General features: G+C 39.7%; 1 long non-coding RNA gene across 1 annotated transcript in view; it reads right to left on the reverse strand.

Annotated features, from left to right (window-relative positions):
- Positions 1-3,282: 3,282 nt before the first annotated feature.
- The window catches only part of LOC136853098 (uncharacterized), a 415,134-nt gene continuing 401,963 nt past the window's right edge, over positions 3,283-16,453 (reverse strand). The window contains exon 6 of the long non-coding RNA XR_010857340.1: positions 3,283-3,492. This is a non-coding gene — a long non-coding RNA (uncharacterized lncRNA). The remainder of the gene's footprint in view (positions 3,493-16,453) is intronic.

Raw genomic sequence — 16,453 nt, forward strand, 5'->3', positions numbered from 1 at the left:
AGGAAGATTTTTTCCTAACTGCCTGGCGAATGGACTGATTTTTAATTCTTTAGTGAGTCTCTTTATGAACTTATCTTTAATCAAAGGTTTTAGAGGCCATAATTCAGACGATTTTCATCCTCCGTATTCCTTGGGTTACAAACGTTTTGAACCCTCTCATCTTAGCCCAGACGGAGAGATTATTTTTGATTTCCTCCTTCTGCATGAACCAGAAAGATTCAGTGTCCTCCCAGGGCCTCTGATTTTATTTGCCAGAAGACTTTCGAGGGTGAGAGTCCTTCTGCCAGTCTGGGGTGTTCTGTCAAAGGCCGGTTTACCTCTTCCTAGGAATGCACTGGCTTGATTTTCTTTTTGTCTACACCATTTGTAGACTCCAAGATGTCCAGTGAACACCTCAAGACAGTGACTTGAGTCTTTGCCAATGTTTTAATTATCTTGGATTTTTAGAGCCATTCCAACCTCGGTGATCATTTCCAGAAGAACATGTGTTTTTAGATCTTCAAGGATGCCACCTTCTATCAGAAGAAACCTTTCTCAATGCTGCATTTACTTACGGGAAAAAAATTCTATTCAATTTTCCACTATTCGCTAGGACCAGCGTTTCTCACTCCAGATCGGCCCCATAAGATCTACCTTGGCCTGGACCTGGTCGGACTCCCAGGACCACCAGAAGATAAGTCGAAAGCCACAGAAGGGAATTTATTCCCAGATCTTGCGTCCGCGGCGGACCTGTGGTAGCTAAGAAGACCTGTTCCTTTCTAGTGAGCGATGTCATAGTTATCCTTTAGCTGTTATGAAAATTTTAATCTTGATTTCTTTTTCACGTAGATCGGTCCCTAAGGGGAGGCCTGGACCTCTGTCGGTCTTCCCAGGACCAGGGAGAAGGCATGTTATTGTCCGCCAATGAGGGTAAGGGACTTTTTTTCTTGGCTTAGGCCTAGTAGATAGGACCTGGATATTGAGGAAGGGTTTAACTAGAGTCAAATATTTAAAATGTTTATTTACCCTCCAGAAATTCCTGTGTTATGTTCTTTGGGTGTCCCTTTGTGTAGTCATAGAATTTGTGGATTTATCATTTTTTCTTGAGCTATGGTGGGTCCACCTTTAAATGGAGACTTGTTCTGTTTAAAGGAAAGGCAATCAGGTATTTTGTTAGTAATCTCAAAGTCATTTGACCATCGAACAAAGGCTTTGAGCCTGATTTCAGTTCTCAGGACCATAGAGGGCACTGACTCTTTTATCACCTATAATTTCTGTGACTTCTGATGTGTGTTTCTTGTGTCATTTTAAAGGAGCCGGGACTTGATGTTGATATCTCACACTTGACAAAGATGATTGATTATATGCCTTTTGATTTGTACCAGTATGGTTGATGAGCTATTCCCATTGTGGTCATGCCCCCTTTAGATTTTGAGGAGAGAATAACCAGCATTTTCTCAGGTTCACTAACCTTTCTGGAGAGATAGAAGTCAAAGCAGAATCTGCATTCTGGATGGACTGTAATCCTCAGGTTTGCTGTCAACCACTGAACCTTGCCTCAATCTTGAAGCATCATTTCATTGTTCTTTCAAAAATTAGAAAATCTCTTCCCAGTTTCTCAATCGGAGGTTCTCTGTTATGTATTTCTGCCGAGAAACAGTTGCCATGAAAAATGATTTAGTTTTCTGATCACCTTTAAAGTTTGTTCATAATACCTGGAGATATCTATAATCATAGTTATTCTCCTCCCTCAGGAGACAGTGGCACTTGTCATATTGTTGTAGAAAATGGGAATAGTCTCTCTCTGATACCTGTTTCCCAGGCCTGGAATGGGTATGTTTAATGTTGCCACACTGCGGTGCAGTATAAAGTTTTAAATCTCTGTCCGGACTTTGTGAATACAGCTATCTGTTAAATCTCCCAGGTAAAGTATGAACAAACTTTATTTTATCATTAAAATATCATTTTGAAGTGCATGTCAAATTCTGTTAAACTGTCTTTCAGTATACAATGTCAATAATAATGTTGCTAAATAATATGCCGATTGCCTCGTGCGTAGTTTTGGAAAGTGCTTTATGAAGTGTTTTTAAATTTCTTGTTCAGCAAAAACACACAGTATGGGTTAAATCTCAATGTGCGTTCATTAATTAAATTTTTTGTTCAGCAAAAACACAGTGTGGATTAAATCTCAAAGTGCGTTCATTAATCATATTTGTCATTTTTTCCCAGTCATGAATAGTTTTGGTGCCTATAAATGTCCTTAACTTTGCGTTCAGCAGGAACATTTAGAGTTGATTGAAATCACACTGTGTTTAGTGATGGTATTTGTCATCTACCCATTTTCTTGCTAAATGGGTCATGACCAAAAATTTTATATATATATACCAGGATTATTTGCCGTTTTATGTCCTCTGTATTTTGTTCATACAACTTAGTGAGGAAAAATTAATTTTTATTTTTGAGTAACTTCAATAAAAGAATTATAATGTTTCACAGAACCTAAATAACTATCCAGCATTTTTTAATGGAACTGTCTTATTATATAAGGTTGAATTATTACTGAGAAAAAAAACTTTCCAGGTGACTGCTGAGGGTAAGCAACCTGACTGGACAGATTTACAGGAAATCACGCCCCATTCTCACTTTCCCGGACTCTAGGTACCACCTGGACATTTCGGACCCCCTGTCTACTAGGGTGCTTTGCAAAGAGATTTTTGATACGGACAGACTGGAGGAACGCCCCATTCTCACTTGACCATTGTAGGTACCACCTGGACATTTCTTACCCCTGGTAATAGGGTGCTGAGGAGTAAGCAACCTGACTACGGACAGATGTAGAGGAGGATCCACGCCCCATTCTCATTTTCCCACTCTAGGTACCACCTGGACATTTCGGACCCCCTGGTACTAGGGTGCTCACTGCAAATCACACAATCTCGGAAAAATATACCATAATAGAGTAACCGGCAACTAGAACCAAACGTTGCCATGTGGTGGTTAGTAGAGGTTGAAAAAAATCCTGCTACTTAGAAATAATTTCGGAAATAATTTCTTCATGGTTATATAAAACATTATAAAAGATGACTTGTTTCAGTATCGTTCCTTAAAGTAAAAGATAGTGAGAAAGATTGTATGCCGTTTCATATTTTATTGTAATTTCAAACTTGTTTTGTTTACAAAATTTACTAAACTCTGTAATCACCTCCCGGACCGGGCAGCAGTCTGCAGCCTCCCCACAGCAAAAAAAAAAAAAAAAAATTAAAATTAATTTTGAGTGGTCCAGCAAAAAAAAAAAATAAATATTTTTAACAGCCCTGGATTACCGGCTTATTATGTGTATTATAGAGATGGTGTTCCGACGGTCTTCTCCTGCTCTGGGTCGTCGTCGTCGTCTTGTAATGCTCTCTTCGTCTTCTTGCTGTGAGGCCTAATTTCTTGCTCTCACGCCTCAGTTCCTCTCGTCTGCACATTACACTATATATAGTCCAGCTGTTTTCTCTCGATCACTTTCACCTGTAGAATAGGAAAATATCTTGTTTTATCTGTCACAAGCAAATTAATCGATTAAATTTTTATTTTTTGTCACAAGCAAATGGTTAAGATTCTGTTTTACAAATTCAAATTTTAAAATTAAATTTGATTCTTAAAATGTATATTATCTATTTGTAAAAGCAAATGGTTAAGAACTAAACAAATTACACAAATTCAAATTTGAAAGAACTAAACAAATTACTAAATTTTCAATTTTGAAGTGACAAAATTTTTTAAAAACGTTTGCTTTTAAAATTCAAAAATAAAAATGACAAATGATTAAGAATTTGTAATTGACATATTTAAAACTGAAAATGAATGAATTTGTGAATTTGAAAGACCACACAATTATTTTGTTCTAAAATTGCTGAATGTAAACGCTTTCTATTTTAAAAACAGGATACAGAAAATAAGACCCATTTCAGTTTGAAAATTTCTTGTCATTCAGTCTTAGTTATTTGGAAAAATTTGAACGCCTTTTGTTCTAAAATTTCAAATGCATCAAAAATAGCAAATCGAGATTGTATAAAACAAACAATTAAATTTTAAAACTAAATGTTCTTTTCTCTTTTTTTTGAATGTTTTTCAATGAAATGTCATTTCAAAAACAAACAACAATGGTTATCAACTGATAAGGGTAATTTCTTCAAAACCAAATGATCTCAATATTTTGTTATCCAATGACATAAATCTTAAAACATAAGAATCTCGCTAAAAAGAAACCCCTCACGTATTGACAAAAACAAATGTCAAAAACTAAAACAAATGATTTAAGTTCTTCAACAAAATAAAAGCAAATGAGTAAGATTATGAGACCATACACCAATACAAAAGCAAATGAGTAAGATTTTATAACAGAACGACATAATTAAAATCAAATTAACACTGCAAATGCTATTTGAATGCAAGTTTCTTTGGTACATTATAAATCACGCTTCGCTGGCGTTTTAAAGATCAACAGAGCAAGAGATTGACTGATTGATTATAGCTACTAAAACTGGCGTCACAACAGGAAAAGATTGAGGTATACCTCAAAGAGACAAGAGATATAGACGAGAGCATTTTGAAGTCAGTTTGCAATAATTTTACTTAAATATTAAAAACACTTAATATTTCTTAAAATATTTAAAAGGGACTTAATATTTCTTCAGTTTTTGAAAACCATGGCTGTTTTTCTTCAAGCTACCAAATCTTCATCAATTTGATGACACGGAGGAACAGCCACGTTCATCAACAAACTGTAGAAATATGCGTTTATTTCATCAAGCTAATCAAAAGAGCACATTGGCCTACACTGCACTGCCTATGCAAAACTTTATGGAGATGACTTTCTTGGATGTTACAATTACCTTCCATTCAAATCGTTGATTTCAGTGATAAAATCAACGTCCAACGATGCAACACAAGAGAGAGATGCGCATTCATAAATATGTGATGGCTGAAGTTTGATGTTGAACAATATCCAAATTGGAAGGGAAGGAACCCCCAACAACTGTCTGACCAGAATCTGTAGCAGAATGTCGAGGATAAATGAAAAGTCGCAGGATTAGATGTTACAAGAATTAAAACAAACATCTTTTCAGTACGAAATCCGATAGACGAGACCAGAAGCCCTTGACAAGACCAGAAGCCCTTGACAAGACCAAGCATGTAAGAAAGGAAATGTTCAAGCGATTAAGACCTTCGATTTTAAGGTAACAAATACCTTGTAGGTAGTTAAAGCGATTAAGGGGTCTGTTTATAGAGTTATATAGAGGCCGCACACCAGCAACATCTTGGTGAAGTCCTGATGTGGACCTTGCCAGTAATCCTTGTGTGGTTTAATAAACATATTCAACTTGTGACTTCTTTGTATTCTTACTACAATGCCAATCTTTTCAAACTGAGACAGACAAGAACTGCTCTTTGGTGATGCAACATAGGTACTGATAGGTTCAACAAGCTCATTAAAACTCGTGTCAGTTTATGAAAACAAACATTATGAGAAATATACGTTTAATATTATCAGTAGAGAGACAGAGAGAGAGACCATTGACTTGAAAAAGCAAGATATGACTTTCAATTGGATGTTACAAGTAGGACAATACAAATCGTTTATTTCAGTAAGATAAACTCATATGGAACCAAATACAATACGAAGAATATGGAAGGGAATTAGGAGGGAAACAATTATTCAGATATAAAAAGATATATTCAGAATGGAACAAAATAGTATTATGGCCATTGACTTGAAATTCAAGCTTCCAAGAATATGGTTTCCATTAGGAAGAATTAGGAGGAAGTACAGAAAGAGGAGATCCCACTAAGCCAAAAAAGGGATTAAAAAACAGATATAGATAAAAAAGCATTAAAATGCAAGAAGAATAGTATTAGGGCAGCAATGCACTGCAGTTTCGCTGGAGTTTCTTGAGTTCCAAATGCACGACATCCTCTGGGAGGCTGTTCCACAGTCCAACGGCGTGAGGGGAATAAAGGACCTCTGGAACTGAGAAGTTCGCCAGCAAGGCACATTTATTCCATACTGGTGCTGCTGTCCAGTGAATCTGGTTGCTCTCTCTCGGCAGGTAAAGGGATCTGGCATCAATTGTGAATGTGAAAGACCTCTGTTGAAATACAACTGATGGAAAAGTGACAAACAAGAGACCATCCGTCGATGGTCCAAGTCATAACTGCTACTATTAGGAAATGGAAACATACCACCATGAACGAACCACTCCATCTAAAAAGAGACAAATCTCTGGCAGAAGAAGACATCCACACCGGAGAACAGTATTCCAGTAAATAACTACAAATAACCTAAAACAGGTTGCATTACTTTCATCACTGTTATAAATACATGAGGCCTGACGAACAATACCTAACTTTCGTGCGGCATTTACTGAAACTTTCATTAGATGTTTCTCAAAAGTTACACCCAGAATAGTTAAAGCTCCAGACTCATTCAGCAAAGTCCCATCCACCTCAGTTGAATTGAATACAGAATTTAGACCAAAGGCCAAGCACTGGGACCTATGAGATCATTCAGCGCTGAAACGGAAATTGAGAGTAAAAGGTTTGAAAGGTGTAGTAGGAGGGAAACCTCAAAGCAGTTGAAGAAGCAATATGAATCAATTGTTAGGAGAAAGAGGGTTGAGGAAAGGAAGGAAAGAAGGAAGAAAGAATATGAAGGAGGTACAGTAAAAGGAACGAAAGGGGTTGTATCTAGGGGCCCAAAGAAGGCACGCTGCAAAGAACTTTTAAAGTAATGCCTACAATGCACCGCATGAGGTGCACTGACGGCGCTACCCCCCTACGGGGACATCCATCCACCTGAAGGGGACATCCACCTGAAGGGGAGGATGGGGTGGAACAACCAGTCTTTCTCCAAACGCCCAACCATAGAAACGTATGATATGGATCTTACGCGATGCCCATAAAATAAATAGTCAAACTTTCAGTAATGATACTGAGAGCAAGGCGATGCAAGTATGACTGAAAAATAGTGTGACTACTGTAGAAACGAGGGCTATATATATAATACACAGCCCCCATGAGCGAATAGAAAATTTGAATGAATAACATACGAGATGTACAATCAAAATGAAAACACTCGCTATGCATACTGCCCTGTACACGACTGACTTGGTATTTCACGCTAAGAAAACCTGTGCCAGAATTTCCTAATCACCTGAAAATTGTGCTTCCAATGACAGACTAGACATGGCCCAGTGACAGATACCCTATATAAAGAATGTGCATTCTTTAGCAAGCTTGAGGAAATTGCAGAAGTGATTCGAATGATCTGGGTACTTACAAAGTAACGCTGAAGAACCCGAATGTGTGGCTGGGAGAAGGCTTCACAGTGAAAATTCTATCAAGCTAATCAAAAAACCAACTACTCAATATCCATTGAAACGAAGTTACAGATATTTACTTGCAGCGCATTTCGATGTGAATTCAAACGATCAGCAAGCATAGGAATCAATCACCATTGCAACATACAATTCATACTGTCCACAATTCCCACTTTTTTGTCTAGCGGCTCCATCCAAAACGCCCAAGAAACAACAAAACGCCATTTATATTAGTTTTTTGTGTAACGGCTCTATCCAAAACGTCTCATAACTGAAAAAATAAGACAATACGAGGTCAGGGGCCACATTACTCGCCTGAGCCAAATTGTTGTAGTAAATGTTTGACCAAAACTACTGATTTTTATGTCAAACTCTGCCCCCTGGGACTAAGGTTTGAACAAACTTAAATCTGCCCAACGTATGGAAGCTGCCTCTCAAGTTTGGTTATTTTTGGTCCTGTACTTCTTGAGATGGGTCTTGTTAAATGACTCACCCTACTTTCACTTATATATCTATCTCCCCCTGGAAAGGGGACGTGGCCCCCAAATGTATAAACTTAAACCACCTCTACCGGAGAACACGTTGTACTGATTTTGTTTGAAATTAATTCAGTGGTTCCGAAGAAGTCCAAAATGTGAAAAGTTTACTTTCTACATACATACATTCATACATAAAAACCTGATCTAAAAAAAAGCCTTTCAGGAAATTACAAACCAGAATATAGACACACACACACACACGGGACCACAGGAGGACTGACGTTATTGCCTCAAAGAGTAAAATCAGACAATGAAATAACACCGAAAATCCTGTGAAGGGTCTTCTTAGCAGAAGACTTTGACCAGATAGAAGGACTCCAGGCTTCTTCAGAAAGCCCACCAGACAGCGAAAGACACGACAGCCAGTGCAACTTTCATTGAAACTGACGCACAAAAGTATATGACGACAGTAGCCCTTCCTGGAAGAACGGATTTTATTTAGATTTGAGACGATAATTATATGATACAGGAAGGAGGCAATAGGGAAAGAATTATAAAGTAAACAGCCATAAATTTTACAGACTCCAAGAAACTGACAACAGAGAAAGTTTCATAAAATCATGCAAGTGTGAGATGACGCTCAGTACGAACTAAATTTATTTCTTTATTAGTTCAGCACAGAGGAAAAAAAATAAAAAAACATCTAAAAACTGCTCCTTATAATAGGTTAAAAGCTTTCACCTGTAGACTACTTTTACCTCTCCAGAAACAGAGGTTACCTCGCCGAGGCCCTCTGGGACAGGCAGAGGTCGAATCGCGCCTTCTATTGGCGTTGCTGCTAGAACACACCACAGAGAGAGAGAGAGAAAAGAGAGTTTTTCTGAGAGAGAGAGAGAGAGAGAGAGAGAGAGAGAGAGGATTGTTTTCTGTTGCTACCAAACCCGAGAGAGAGAGAGAGAGAGAGAACCGTTTTCTGTTGCTACCATAACCTGTTTTCTGAGAGAGAGAGAGAGAGAGAGAGAGAGAGAGAGAGAGAGAAAAGCCGTTTTCTGTTGCTACCATAACCCGTTTTTCGTTTTCTGAGAGAGAGAGAGAGAGAGAGAGAGAGAGAGAGAGAGAGAGAGAGAGAGTTTTCTCTTGCAGGCCTTTTTCTGTTGCTACCAAAACCCGTTTTCTGAGAGAGAGAGAGAGAGAGAGAGAGAGAGAGAGAGAGAGAGAGAGAGATCCAAAGGTTTTCTGTTGCTACCATAACCCCGTTTTCTGTGTGTGAGAGAGAGAGAGAGAGAGAGAGAGAGAGAGAGAGAGAGAGTTTCTGTTTTCTGACAGAGACAGAGAGAGAGAGAGAGAGAGAGAGAGAGAGAGAGAGAGAGCCAACCGCTTTCTGTTGCTACCAAAAGCCGTTTTCTGAGAGAGAGAGAGAGAGAGAGAGAGAGAGAGAGAGAGAGAGAGAGAGAGAGAGAGAGTTGTTTTCTGTTGCTGCAAAACCTATATCGTTTCTGGAAAGAGAGAGAGAGAGAGAGAGAGAGAGAGAGAGAGAGAGAGAGAGAGAGAGAGAGAGAGAGAGAGAGAGAGAGACAAACATTTTCTGTTGCTAAAATCAGTTTTCTGAGAGAGAGAGAGAGAGAGAGAGAGAGAGAGAGAGAGAGAGAGAGAGAGAGAGAGAGAGAGAGAGAGAGAGGCCAAGAACCAGCAATGTAAACATCAAAGAACATTTAATTAAAAGGGAATCACGCACCAAAAAGCTCTCCTATATCAGGTTTAATCTGGACGGGAAAGCAGCCACTGCTTTATTATTATTATTATTATTATTATTATTATTATTATTATTATTATTATTATTATTATTATTATTCAGAAGGTCAACCCTATTCAAATGGGACATGCACACCAGAGGGGTCATTGACTTGAAATTCCAGCTTCCAAGAACTAGCGTTTATTTTAAAGAAGTAACGGAAGGTAATAGGAAACAAAAAGAGAAAACGTATTAGAAAAGAAAAAATAAACCAAATTAATGAACAGATAAAAAATTAAGTAAATTACCAAAATACAAGAGACTTGCATTGCACGTTCGCTTGAACTTTAGAAGTTCCAATTGCACGACATTCTTAAGGAGACGGCTCCACAGTCCGACGGTGTGAGGAATAAAGGACCTCTGGAACTGAAAAGTTCGACAGCGAGGCACATTTACACTAAGGCTGACTTATGGAAATTCGAATATAAAACCACACGATGGGGGCGATTTCATCCCTTTGCTGCTTTAGACAGAAAAAGAAGGCGTTGGAGTGGCTGGACAGCAAGATTGAAGTAAGGAAGCAGAATGGAGATCAAGTAAAAGGTTAAAATGTGTAAGTACAACTTAGAGGCGCCGAAGGGACGCTGCAAGTAATCTTGAGTAATGCCTAGAGTGCACCACGTGGGCTGCACTGACAGCTCTGGCCCCCATACGAGAAAAACTATAAAAGCCTTTAGTGAAACAGTGTGCTGAATCTTAAATAACTCACAAACCTACTCTGTGATACACAGCATTGTGGGCTCGAGAGAGAGAGAGAGAGAGAGAGAGAGAGAGAGAGAGAGAGAGAGAGAGAGAGAGAGAGAGAGAGAGAGAGAGCATTCCAATCAAATCAAGTGACAAACCGCAATGCACCTTAATCACTTGTGCTTAAAGAAGGAACTTTGGCTTCATTTAAAGGAAAATATCCCATTAAAAAAACTACCTTTCAAATTTTTATATATGTAACTACATATAAAAGGTCTATTTCCAAACCTTCCCTACAAACAAAGATCCAATTTCCACCATGTACTGAATCACATACAAAAAGTTCTGTCTACCTACATTTAGAAACAGTTCAGCTCTTGAAACTTGTGTAGACCTACAATACGAAACTATGTCCTATGCATCAAATTTTATGAACAAAATCTTTCGAGATGTTTACCTTTATTTAAAAAATTCAATCTACCTTGATATCCTAGAGGAAGACTTTCCAAACTTAGACTGAGTTTGGTAAAAACGTTTGCTATTCGAAAGAAAAGCTGATTAAACCCACCACCCCCAACATAAAAGTTGTTAGCAAAAAACGAGTAAACCGCCTCTCTCTTTCTCTCTCGGTACATTAGAGGAGCCCAGGTTCCATTAAGAGAGAGAGAGAGAGAGAGAGAGAGAGAGAGAGAGAGAGAGAGAGAGAGAGAGAGAGAGAGAGAGAAAACGTTGTGGGTGCCACCTATGAGTCTACGTAACACCAGTCAGCTCATTTCACCAATTTATTTTTTATATATCTCGACAACCAAACTAAAGACCTCCAACGACAGCATAGCTTTTTTAAACACAAGCTCTATGTACTATTTAACAAATCATGACGAAAAACAATAAAAAACACGAAAAGTGTTTTACATAACTCTACACTAGACAGCATTTTTTAGTGCACCTGCCTCCATATGGTACTATAAACATAATGCTAAGTTCACACATTCACGTATCAAGGCACGCATGCCCACGCACGGCCACGAACGGAGCGGAGCCAGAGTTGGTAAACACAACGCAAATACAACGTAAATGTACCGATTGCTGTGTAAAGACAGCATGCGGCGCGACCGTTACGGGACCACCTGGCCGTGCGCCGGAGGGCAACGAACCTTTTGACCTGCTCAAAACCCTGCATGGGTGGCCAGGTCAGCTGTCAGGAAGCGTGGCCCGACCCGCACAGTGTGGCGCCACCCCGGGTTCCCCCGCGCAGCTGCCACGCCCTTACCTGGGGCCCACGCTGCTCCAATGGCACTGCGTGACTGTCAGAATGGCGTGGGAAACGAGCAACGCTGCCGCATCTATATTGCGGAGATGTAGCAACGCTTGTTGACCTGGGATAAAAGGGGCAGGCGGTGTTCCAGGTCAGTAAACGGCCAGCATCCTGTTGCTATCTCCTCAGCGCCTCCGTCTTATCGTCCACTGCAGCCAAGATGCCCAAAGGACCCATGCCGAAGAGGACCAGGAAAGGGCCCTGGGAACTCCAGGAGCCCTGGCAGCTGGAGTTGCCCTCACGCAAAGCCTCCTGAAGCTGATGGTTTTTCAGGCAGCAATGCTGTGGTGCTGCAGCTTGAGGCCGACGAGCTCGTGACGGAGAGCGAGCTAGAGGAGGAGGAAGAGGACCTTTGCCCTCATCTACGAGTGACCCCGATGCCGCCACCGACGACAACGCCCACGAGGGGATGGCGACGACGAAAGGCCTGAAGGAGATGGCCCACAGGTCAGGGATGGAAGAAGAACCCGTCAATGATCCTTTCGGAGGAAAACGAAGAGGCTTGTTGGAGTGGCTGTAGACTGAGGCCGAATAGAAAGTTTATTGATAACAAGGGCCTGAGCCTGCTTACAAAATGCCAAGGTGTAGGGCCTTCGAAAGAAGAGCCAGTCACTTGTTAAACCAAAGGTGTGCCAAATTATTCAGTGAGGACGTGGTTTACGTCCCTCAGGAGTCGTCTTTGGGCGGCTTACGGCGGAGGGTCAAGGGACGGGCAGATGGCTGATGGACAGCGAGAAATGGATTCAATATTTTCCACTTCCTGAAGCCGCACATTTGTGTCAAAGGAAGCCAAAGGTGTTAGGACTTCCGATGGTATGTCTGTTTTAAAGATAAGTTTTTCCATGCATAATTATTACTGAATATAACGTTATTACATGGTTTCCATGCATTCAATGTACATTTTATACCATGTTCTCAATGTTGCTCCTCTTTTTACAGGCTGCCTGTGCTGCTGCCGGCCTCCCTGCCAAAGCTCTGGACCTGCCTGCGCTCCTGTTTCTTTCCTGATGACACCGACGCCCACGCCCTCTCCGATTGATCCAGCAACACAAGGCTTTAAACAACACCAAGATTCATGCTGTTCATACGCCGCCTTCACGAAAGAAGGCCCTCCGGGACGATATGCTGACCACTGCGCACCCAAAACCCAATGTTCTACTGGAAGAAGTTTTTCAAGAGGTCGAGGATGAGTGCTGACAAGTGTCAGAACAGCTGAGTCTCAACTGAAAATGGATTGCACCGGTGCCATTTAAAGGTACATCCGTGCCACCAAAGAGGGCTCCACGGTGCCGTCGAGGGCCATGATGACCTACACCATGGCAGTGACAGCAGAGTGTCAGGCACCTGCAGTTCCTGCCAGCCTGTCGGCATCACAGCAGCAGTGGGCACTCACTGCACAGGTTTAAAGCACAGTTGGTGACATCCACTAAGGACCTCAAACTTGTCCTTGACAACATTCCTTAATAATTTACAGAGTTAATGTATATACTGTTTTTCCTTTTTGCTTGTATGTATGGTATTTTTTTATTTTATATTAAATAAATATATTTTTGCAATATCATGTCGAGGTCTATCTGCTCAAATATCATATTCAATGAAGTAGCTATAATACAAGTTCACAAATAAAGAGGTCAAAATGAACCTGAATACATTTCATTATTGACTTTGAAATAAGTTCAAAATACTTTAGTAACATATGTGCACAGAAGATAAAAAACACAAAGGCCAAATATTAGCAAGTCATATAAAACGTCACAAATATCGGGGAGAAGGTAGTTTCAAAAAGATAGAATTTTCATATCAGAATATCAACAATGTAAATGCTAAGAGCAGGTACTTTCAAGAACATAAATTATCACCTTGAATAAAAACAATGTTATGAGAAGTACAAAAATGATAGAATTATCATATCAGAATAAAACAATGTTAAAGAAATTAAAAAAATGATAGAATTATCATATCAGAATAGATTCCATGTTAAGACATTATTAAAAGAGCAAAATAACTGACATCTTCTTTTTTTATTTATATATATGTTTGTAACATATTTATTAAACCTGACATTTGCAATAAATCAAAATGTTAATCCTCTTTATTACCAAGTTTAGAGAGTAATATATCATGGATTTGAGCAACATCTTTTATTAAACCAACTAAAATAAGTAACAAATTAGGGCAAAATAATTTTTATTATTGATTTTTAAAAAGTCCAAAATAAATGGAACAGAATAGAAACAATGTTAAGAGAAGGTACTTTCAAAAATGATAGAATTATCATATCAGAATAGATTTTGTTAAGAAATAAAAAAAGGGCAAAATAACTACATCTTTTTTTTTTATTTATATGTATGTTTGTTTCATATTGATTAAACAAATTTGCAAAGTCATGTCCAGCTCTATCCTCTTCCCAATTAAGTATTGATGAGAGTAATATATCATGGATTTGAGCAATATCTTTGATTAAATCAACTAAAACAAACAGAAGTACACAAATACACAGGGCAAAATAATCCTGAATTGATACATTATTGAATTTTTAAATAAGTCCAAAATATCCAGGAACAGACATTTAAGTAATTGCAACAATCAGGTATGCATTTAATGTAACTAAATCATGTCCCCTGCCAGTCAATTGGAGCCTTTAGACCGATAGTATTCCTTCAGCATGTTACCTGTTCCTTTGCAGATCGATTGCAGTGTTGGTCACGGTTGGAAGGGCTGCTTCTAAGGACGGGTACACCTCCAGCTACCAGGGATGACAGCATGTGTGACAGGGTGCTCCTGTTCTCCTTCTTGATTTTCGTGCATTTCTTCTTATGATCATCATTTGCAGAACACAATTGACATCACTTTGGCTGATATGGTCAGGCTTCAAGCATATTGCAGTGTGGAATATGGAATCTATTTGCCAGAATCCCAAAGGCGTTCTCCACTGTCCTGTGTGCCCTATTAACCTGATTGTTGTTCCTCCTTGCTAAGTCCCTTTTGGGGTAGGGCTGAAGGTTCCTCAGGGGAAGGCATCATCGCCAACTGTTAGGGCACAAGAGATCCATTAGGTTGACCTGGCAGGGCATCCGGTTGGGAAGATTTGCTTCCTCTTGCAACAGCATTTCTGCAAGTCGGGTCTGGGCAAATACACCACCGTCTGACTCTGACCCAATGGCTGAGACGTACGTATGAATTTTGTTGAAGCATCAGCAACTAAAGCATACCAAATGGGTAGAACTTCTTGTAGTTGAAAAAGCACCCGCCCTTGGGAGGGTTAATTTCCTAATAAATGCCTTCCCATCTATAGCTCCAACCTCCTGCCACGCTTCAGGTGTTTGTGGCACCTGCAGTTCCTCATCCCTGAAGGCAGCAACAATGGCCCCCAGGTCTAACTCTGGGTTAATGAGACTAATGGTGTTGTGGGCTTAATGAATATTGCAGTGGTGAATCACCTAGTGAGTGATTTTGGGGTGATAGCAAACAAGGCCTGGGTCAATGGGTTTCCCCAGAATGTCACTTTCTTCTAAATGTGGTGTGACCCGTTCAACAATTTCATTAAAGGTCCTTGTCAATCCGGGTAAAATTTTCTACAGGTCTGGGGTTGTTGACAACCTCCATCAGGTTGTCATAATGACCTTTTCCATCCTTTTCTGCAGGACGGCCAGCCCACACCCTCCTTGGCCTAGCCTTTTTTCTGCTCTATGTGTTTGCAGCAATCATTGCAAGCTCCAGCATTAACATGATTATTGACGTGGCAACATTTCTGGTCTATCCGTACATGCATAGCTATACTGCAGTTGACGCATTTCAGCTATGTTGTAATGTTACTTCAGCACGTTGGTAGTATGTCTTGTCGCTGTGGTATTACGGCATTGAGTAGCCTCACATGTGAGTGCAATAAAATTGTTTAAAGTTGGGGTTTAACCATTGTTTATTTTTATTTGATTTGGCAGAACTTTCAATAAGAACGTTTAACACATATATGGGTTATTTGGTTTATAAATGCAACGCACCACTTCTGCCTGCGCCCTACATGGTCTGTAAGAATATCTGAGATTTGCAGCGCATTTTTATCCATGCATCACGGAATCGTCCCGTGAACGTATCCAGTTATTATTTGGAGCAAAGTCTGTTTCAAATTCCTGATCTAGTCATGCGTGATTTGATACGTGAATGTATCTGAGTGGCTTTACGGAAATGTTGCTGTGTCACCACTTAGACTTAGGCCTAATGATTCTACTCGACTACAATTTCAAGATGCCACCGGATGAATACAAATAACCAGTAAATTTAGGAACCATAAAACACCAAAATAATTATTCTTTAGTCCTAGAATAACCGTCATAAGCAGTTCTTTATTCTCTGATCAGTCATAAATACTGGAATGGTACAGGGGTACTGGTACAAGCTCATAAAAGTTGTTGCAGGTTATCTCAGTTTCAACAACCTTTGCACTTGCAAAACGAGCCGGTCAATGTGTCACTGGGACAGTTAGCCAAGTCAAATTGGCAGTACGGAGAGAGAGAGAGAGAGAGAGAGAGAGAGAGAGACCTATTTTACTCAGATCAGGTAACCTTAGTCTAAGTCTCAAAGGCTTCCTTCAAGTACGGCTAAAAGTATTTAAATAAAACACCATAGACAAATAACATCGTCGAAGATACATCAAACACACTATACTCTGTTTTTTTTAATCTGTCCACCCGCCTGTGGTGGTCGCATGTTAACACTGCGTCCCAGGAATAAATAGTTACGCTGTGTAAGTTTTAGTAAATATAGGATAGGGTGTAATTTGCAACATAAGTGCTTTAATTATTTACTGTATGAATACACCGTTAATATTCGAAATAGGATA

This window comes from Macrobrachium rosenbergii, chromosome 26 (genome assembly GCF_040412425.1).
Source record: "Macrobrachium rosenbergii isolate ZJJX-2024 chromosome 26, ASM4041242v1, whole genome shotgun sequence".
In the NCBI taxonomy this organism is placed as follows: Eukaryota; Metazoa; Arthropoda; class Malacostraca; order Decapoda; family Palaemonidae; genus Macrobrachium; species Macrobrachium rosenbergii.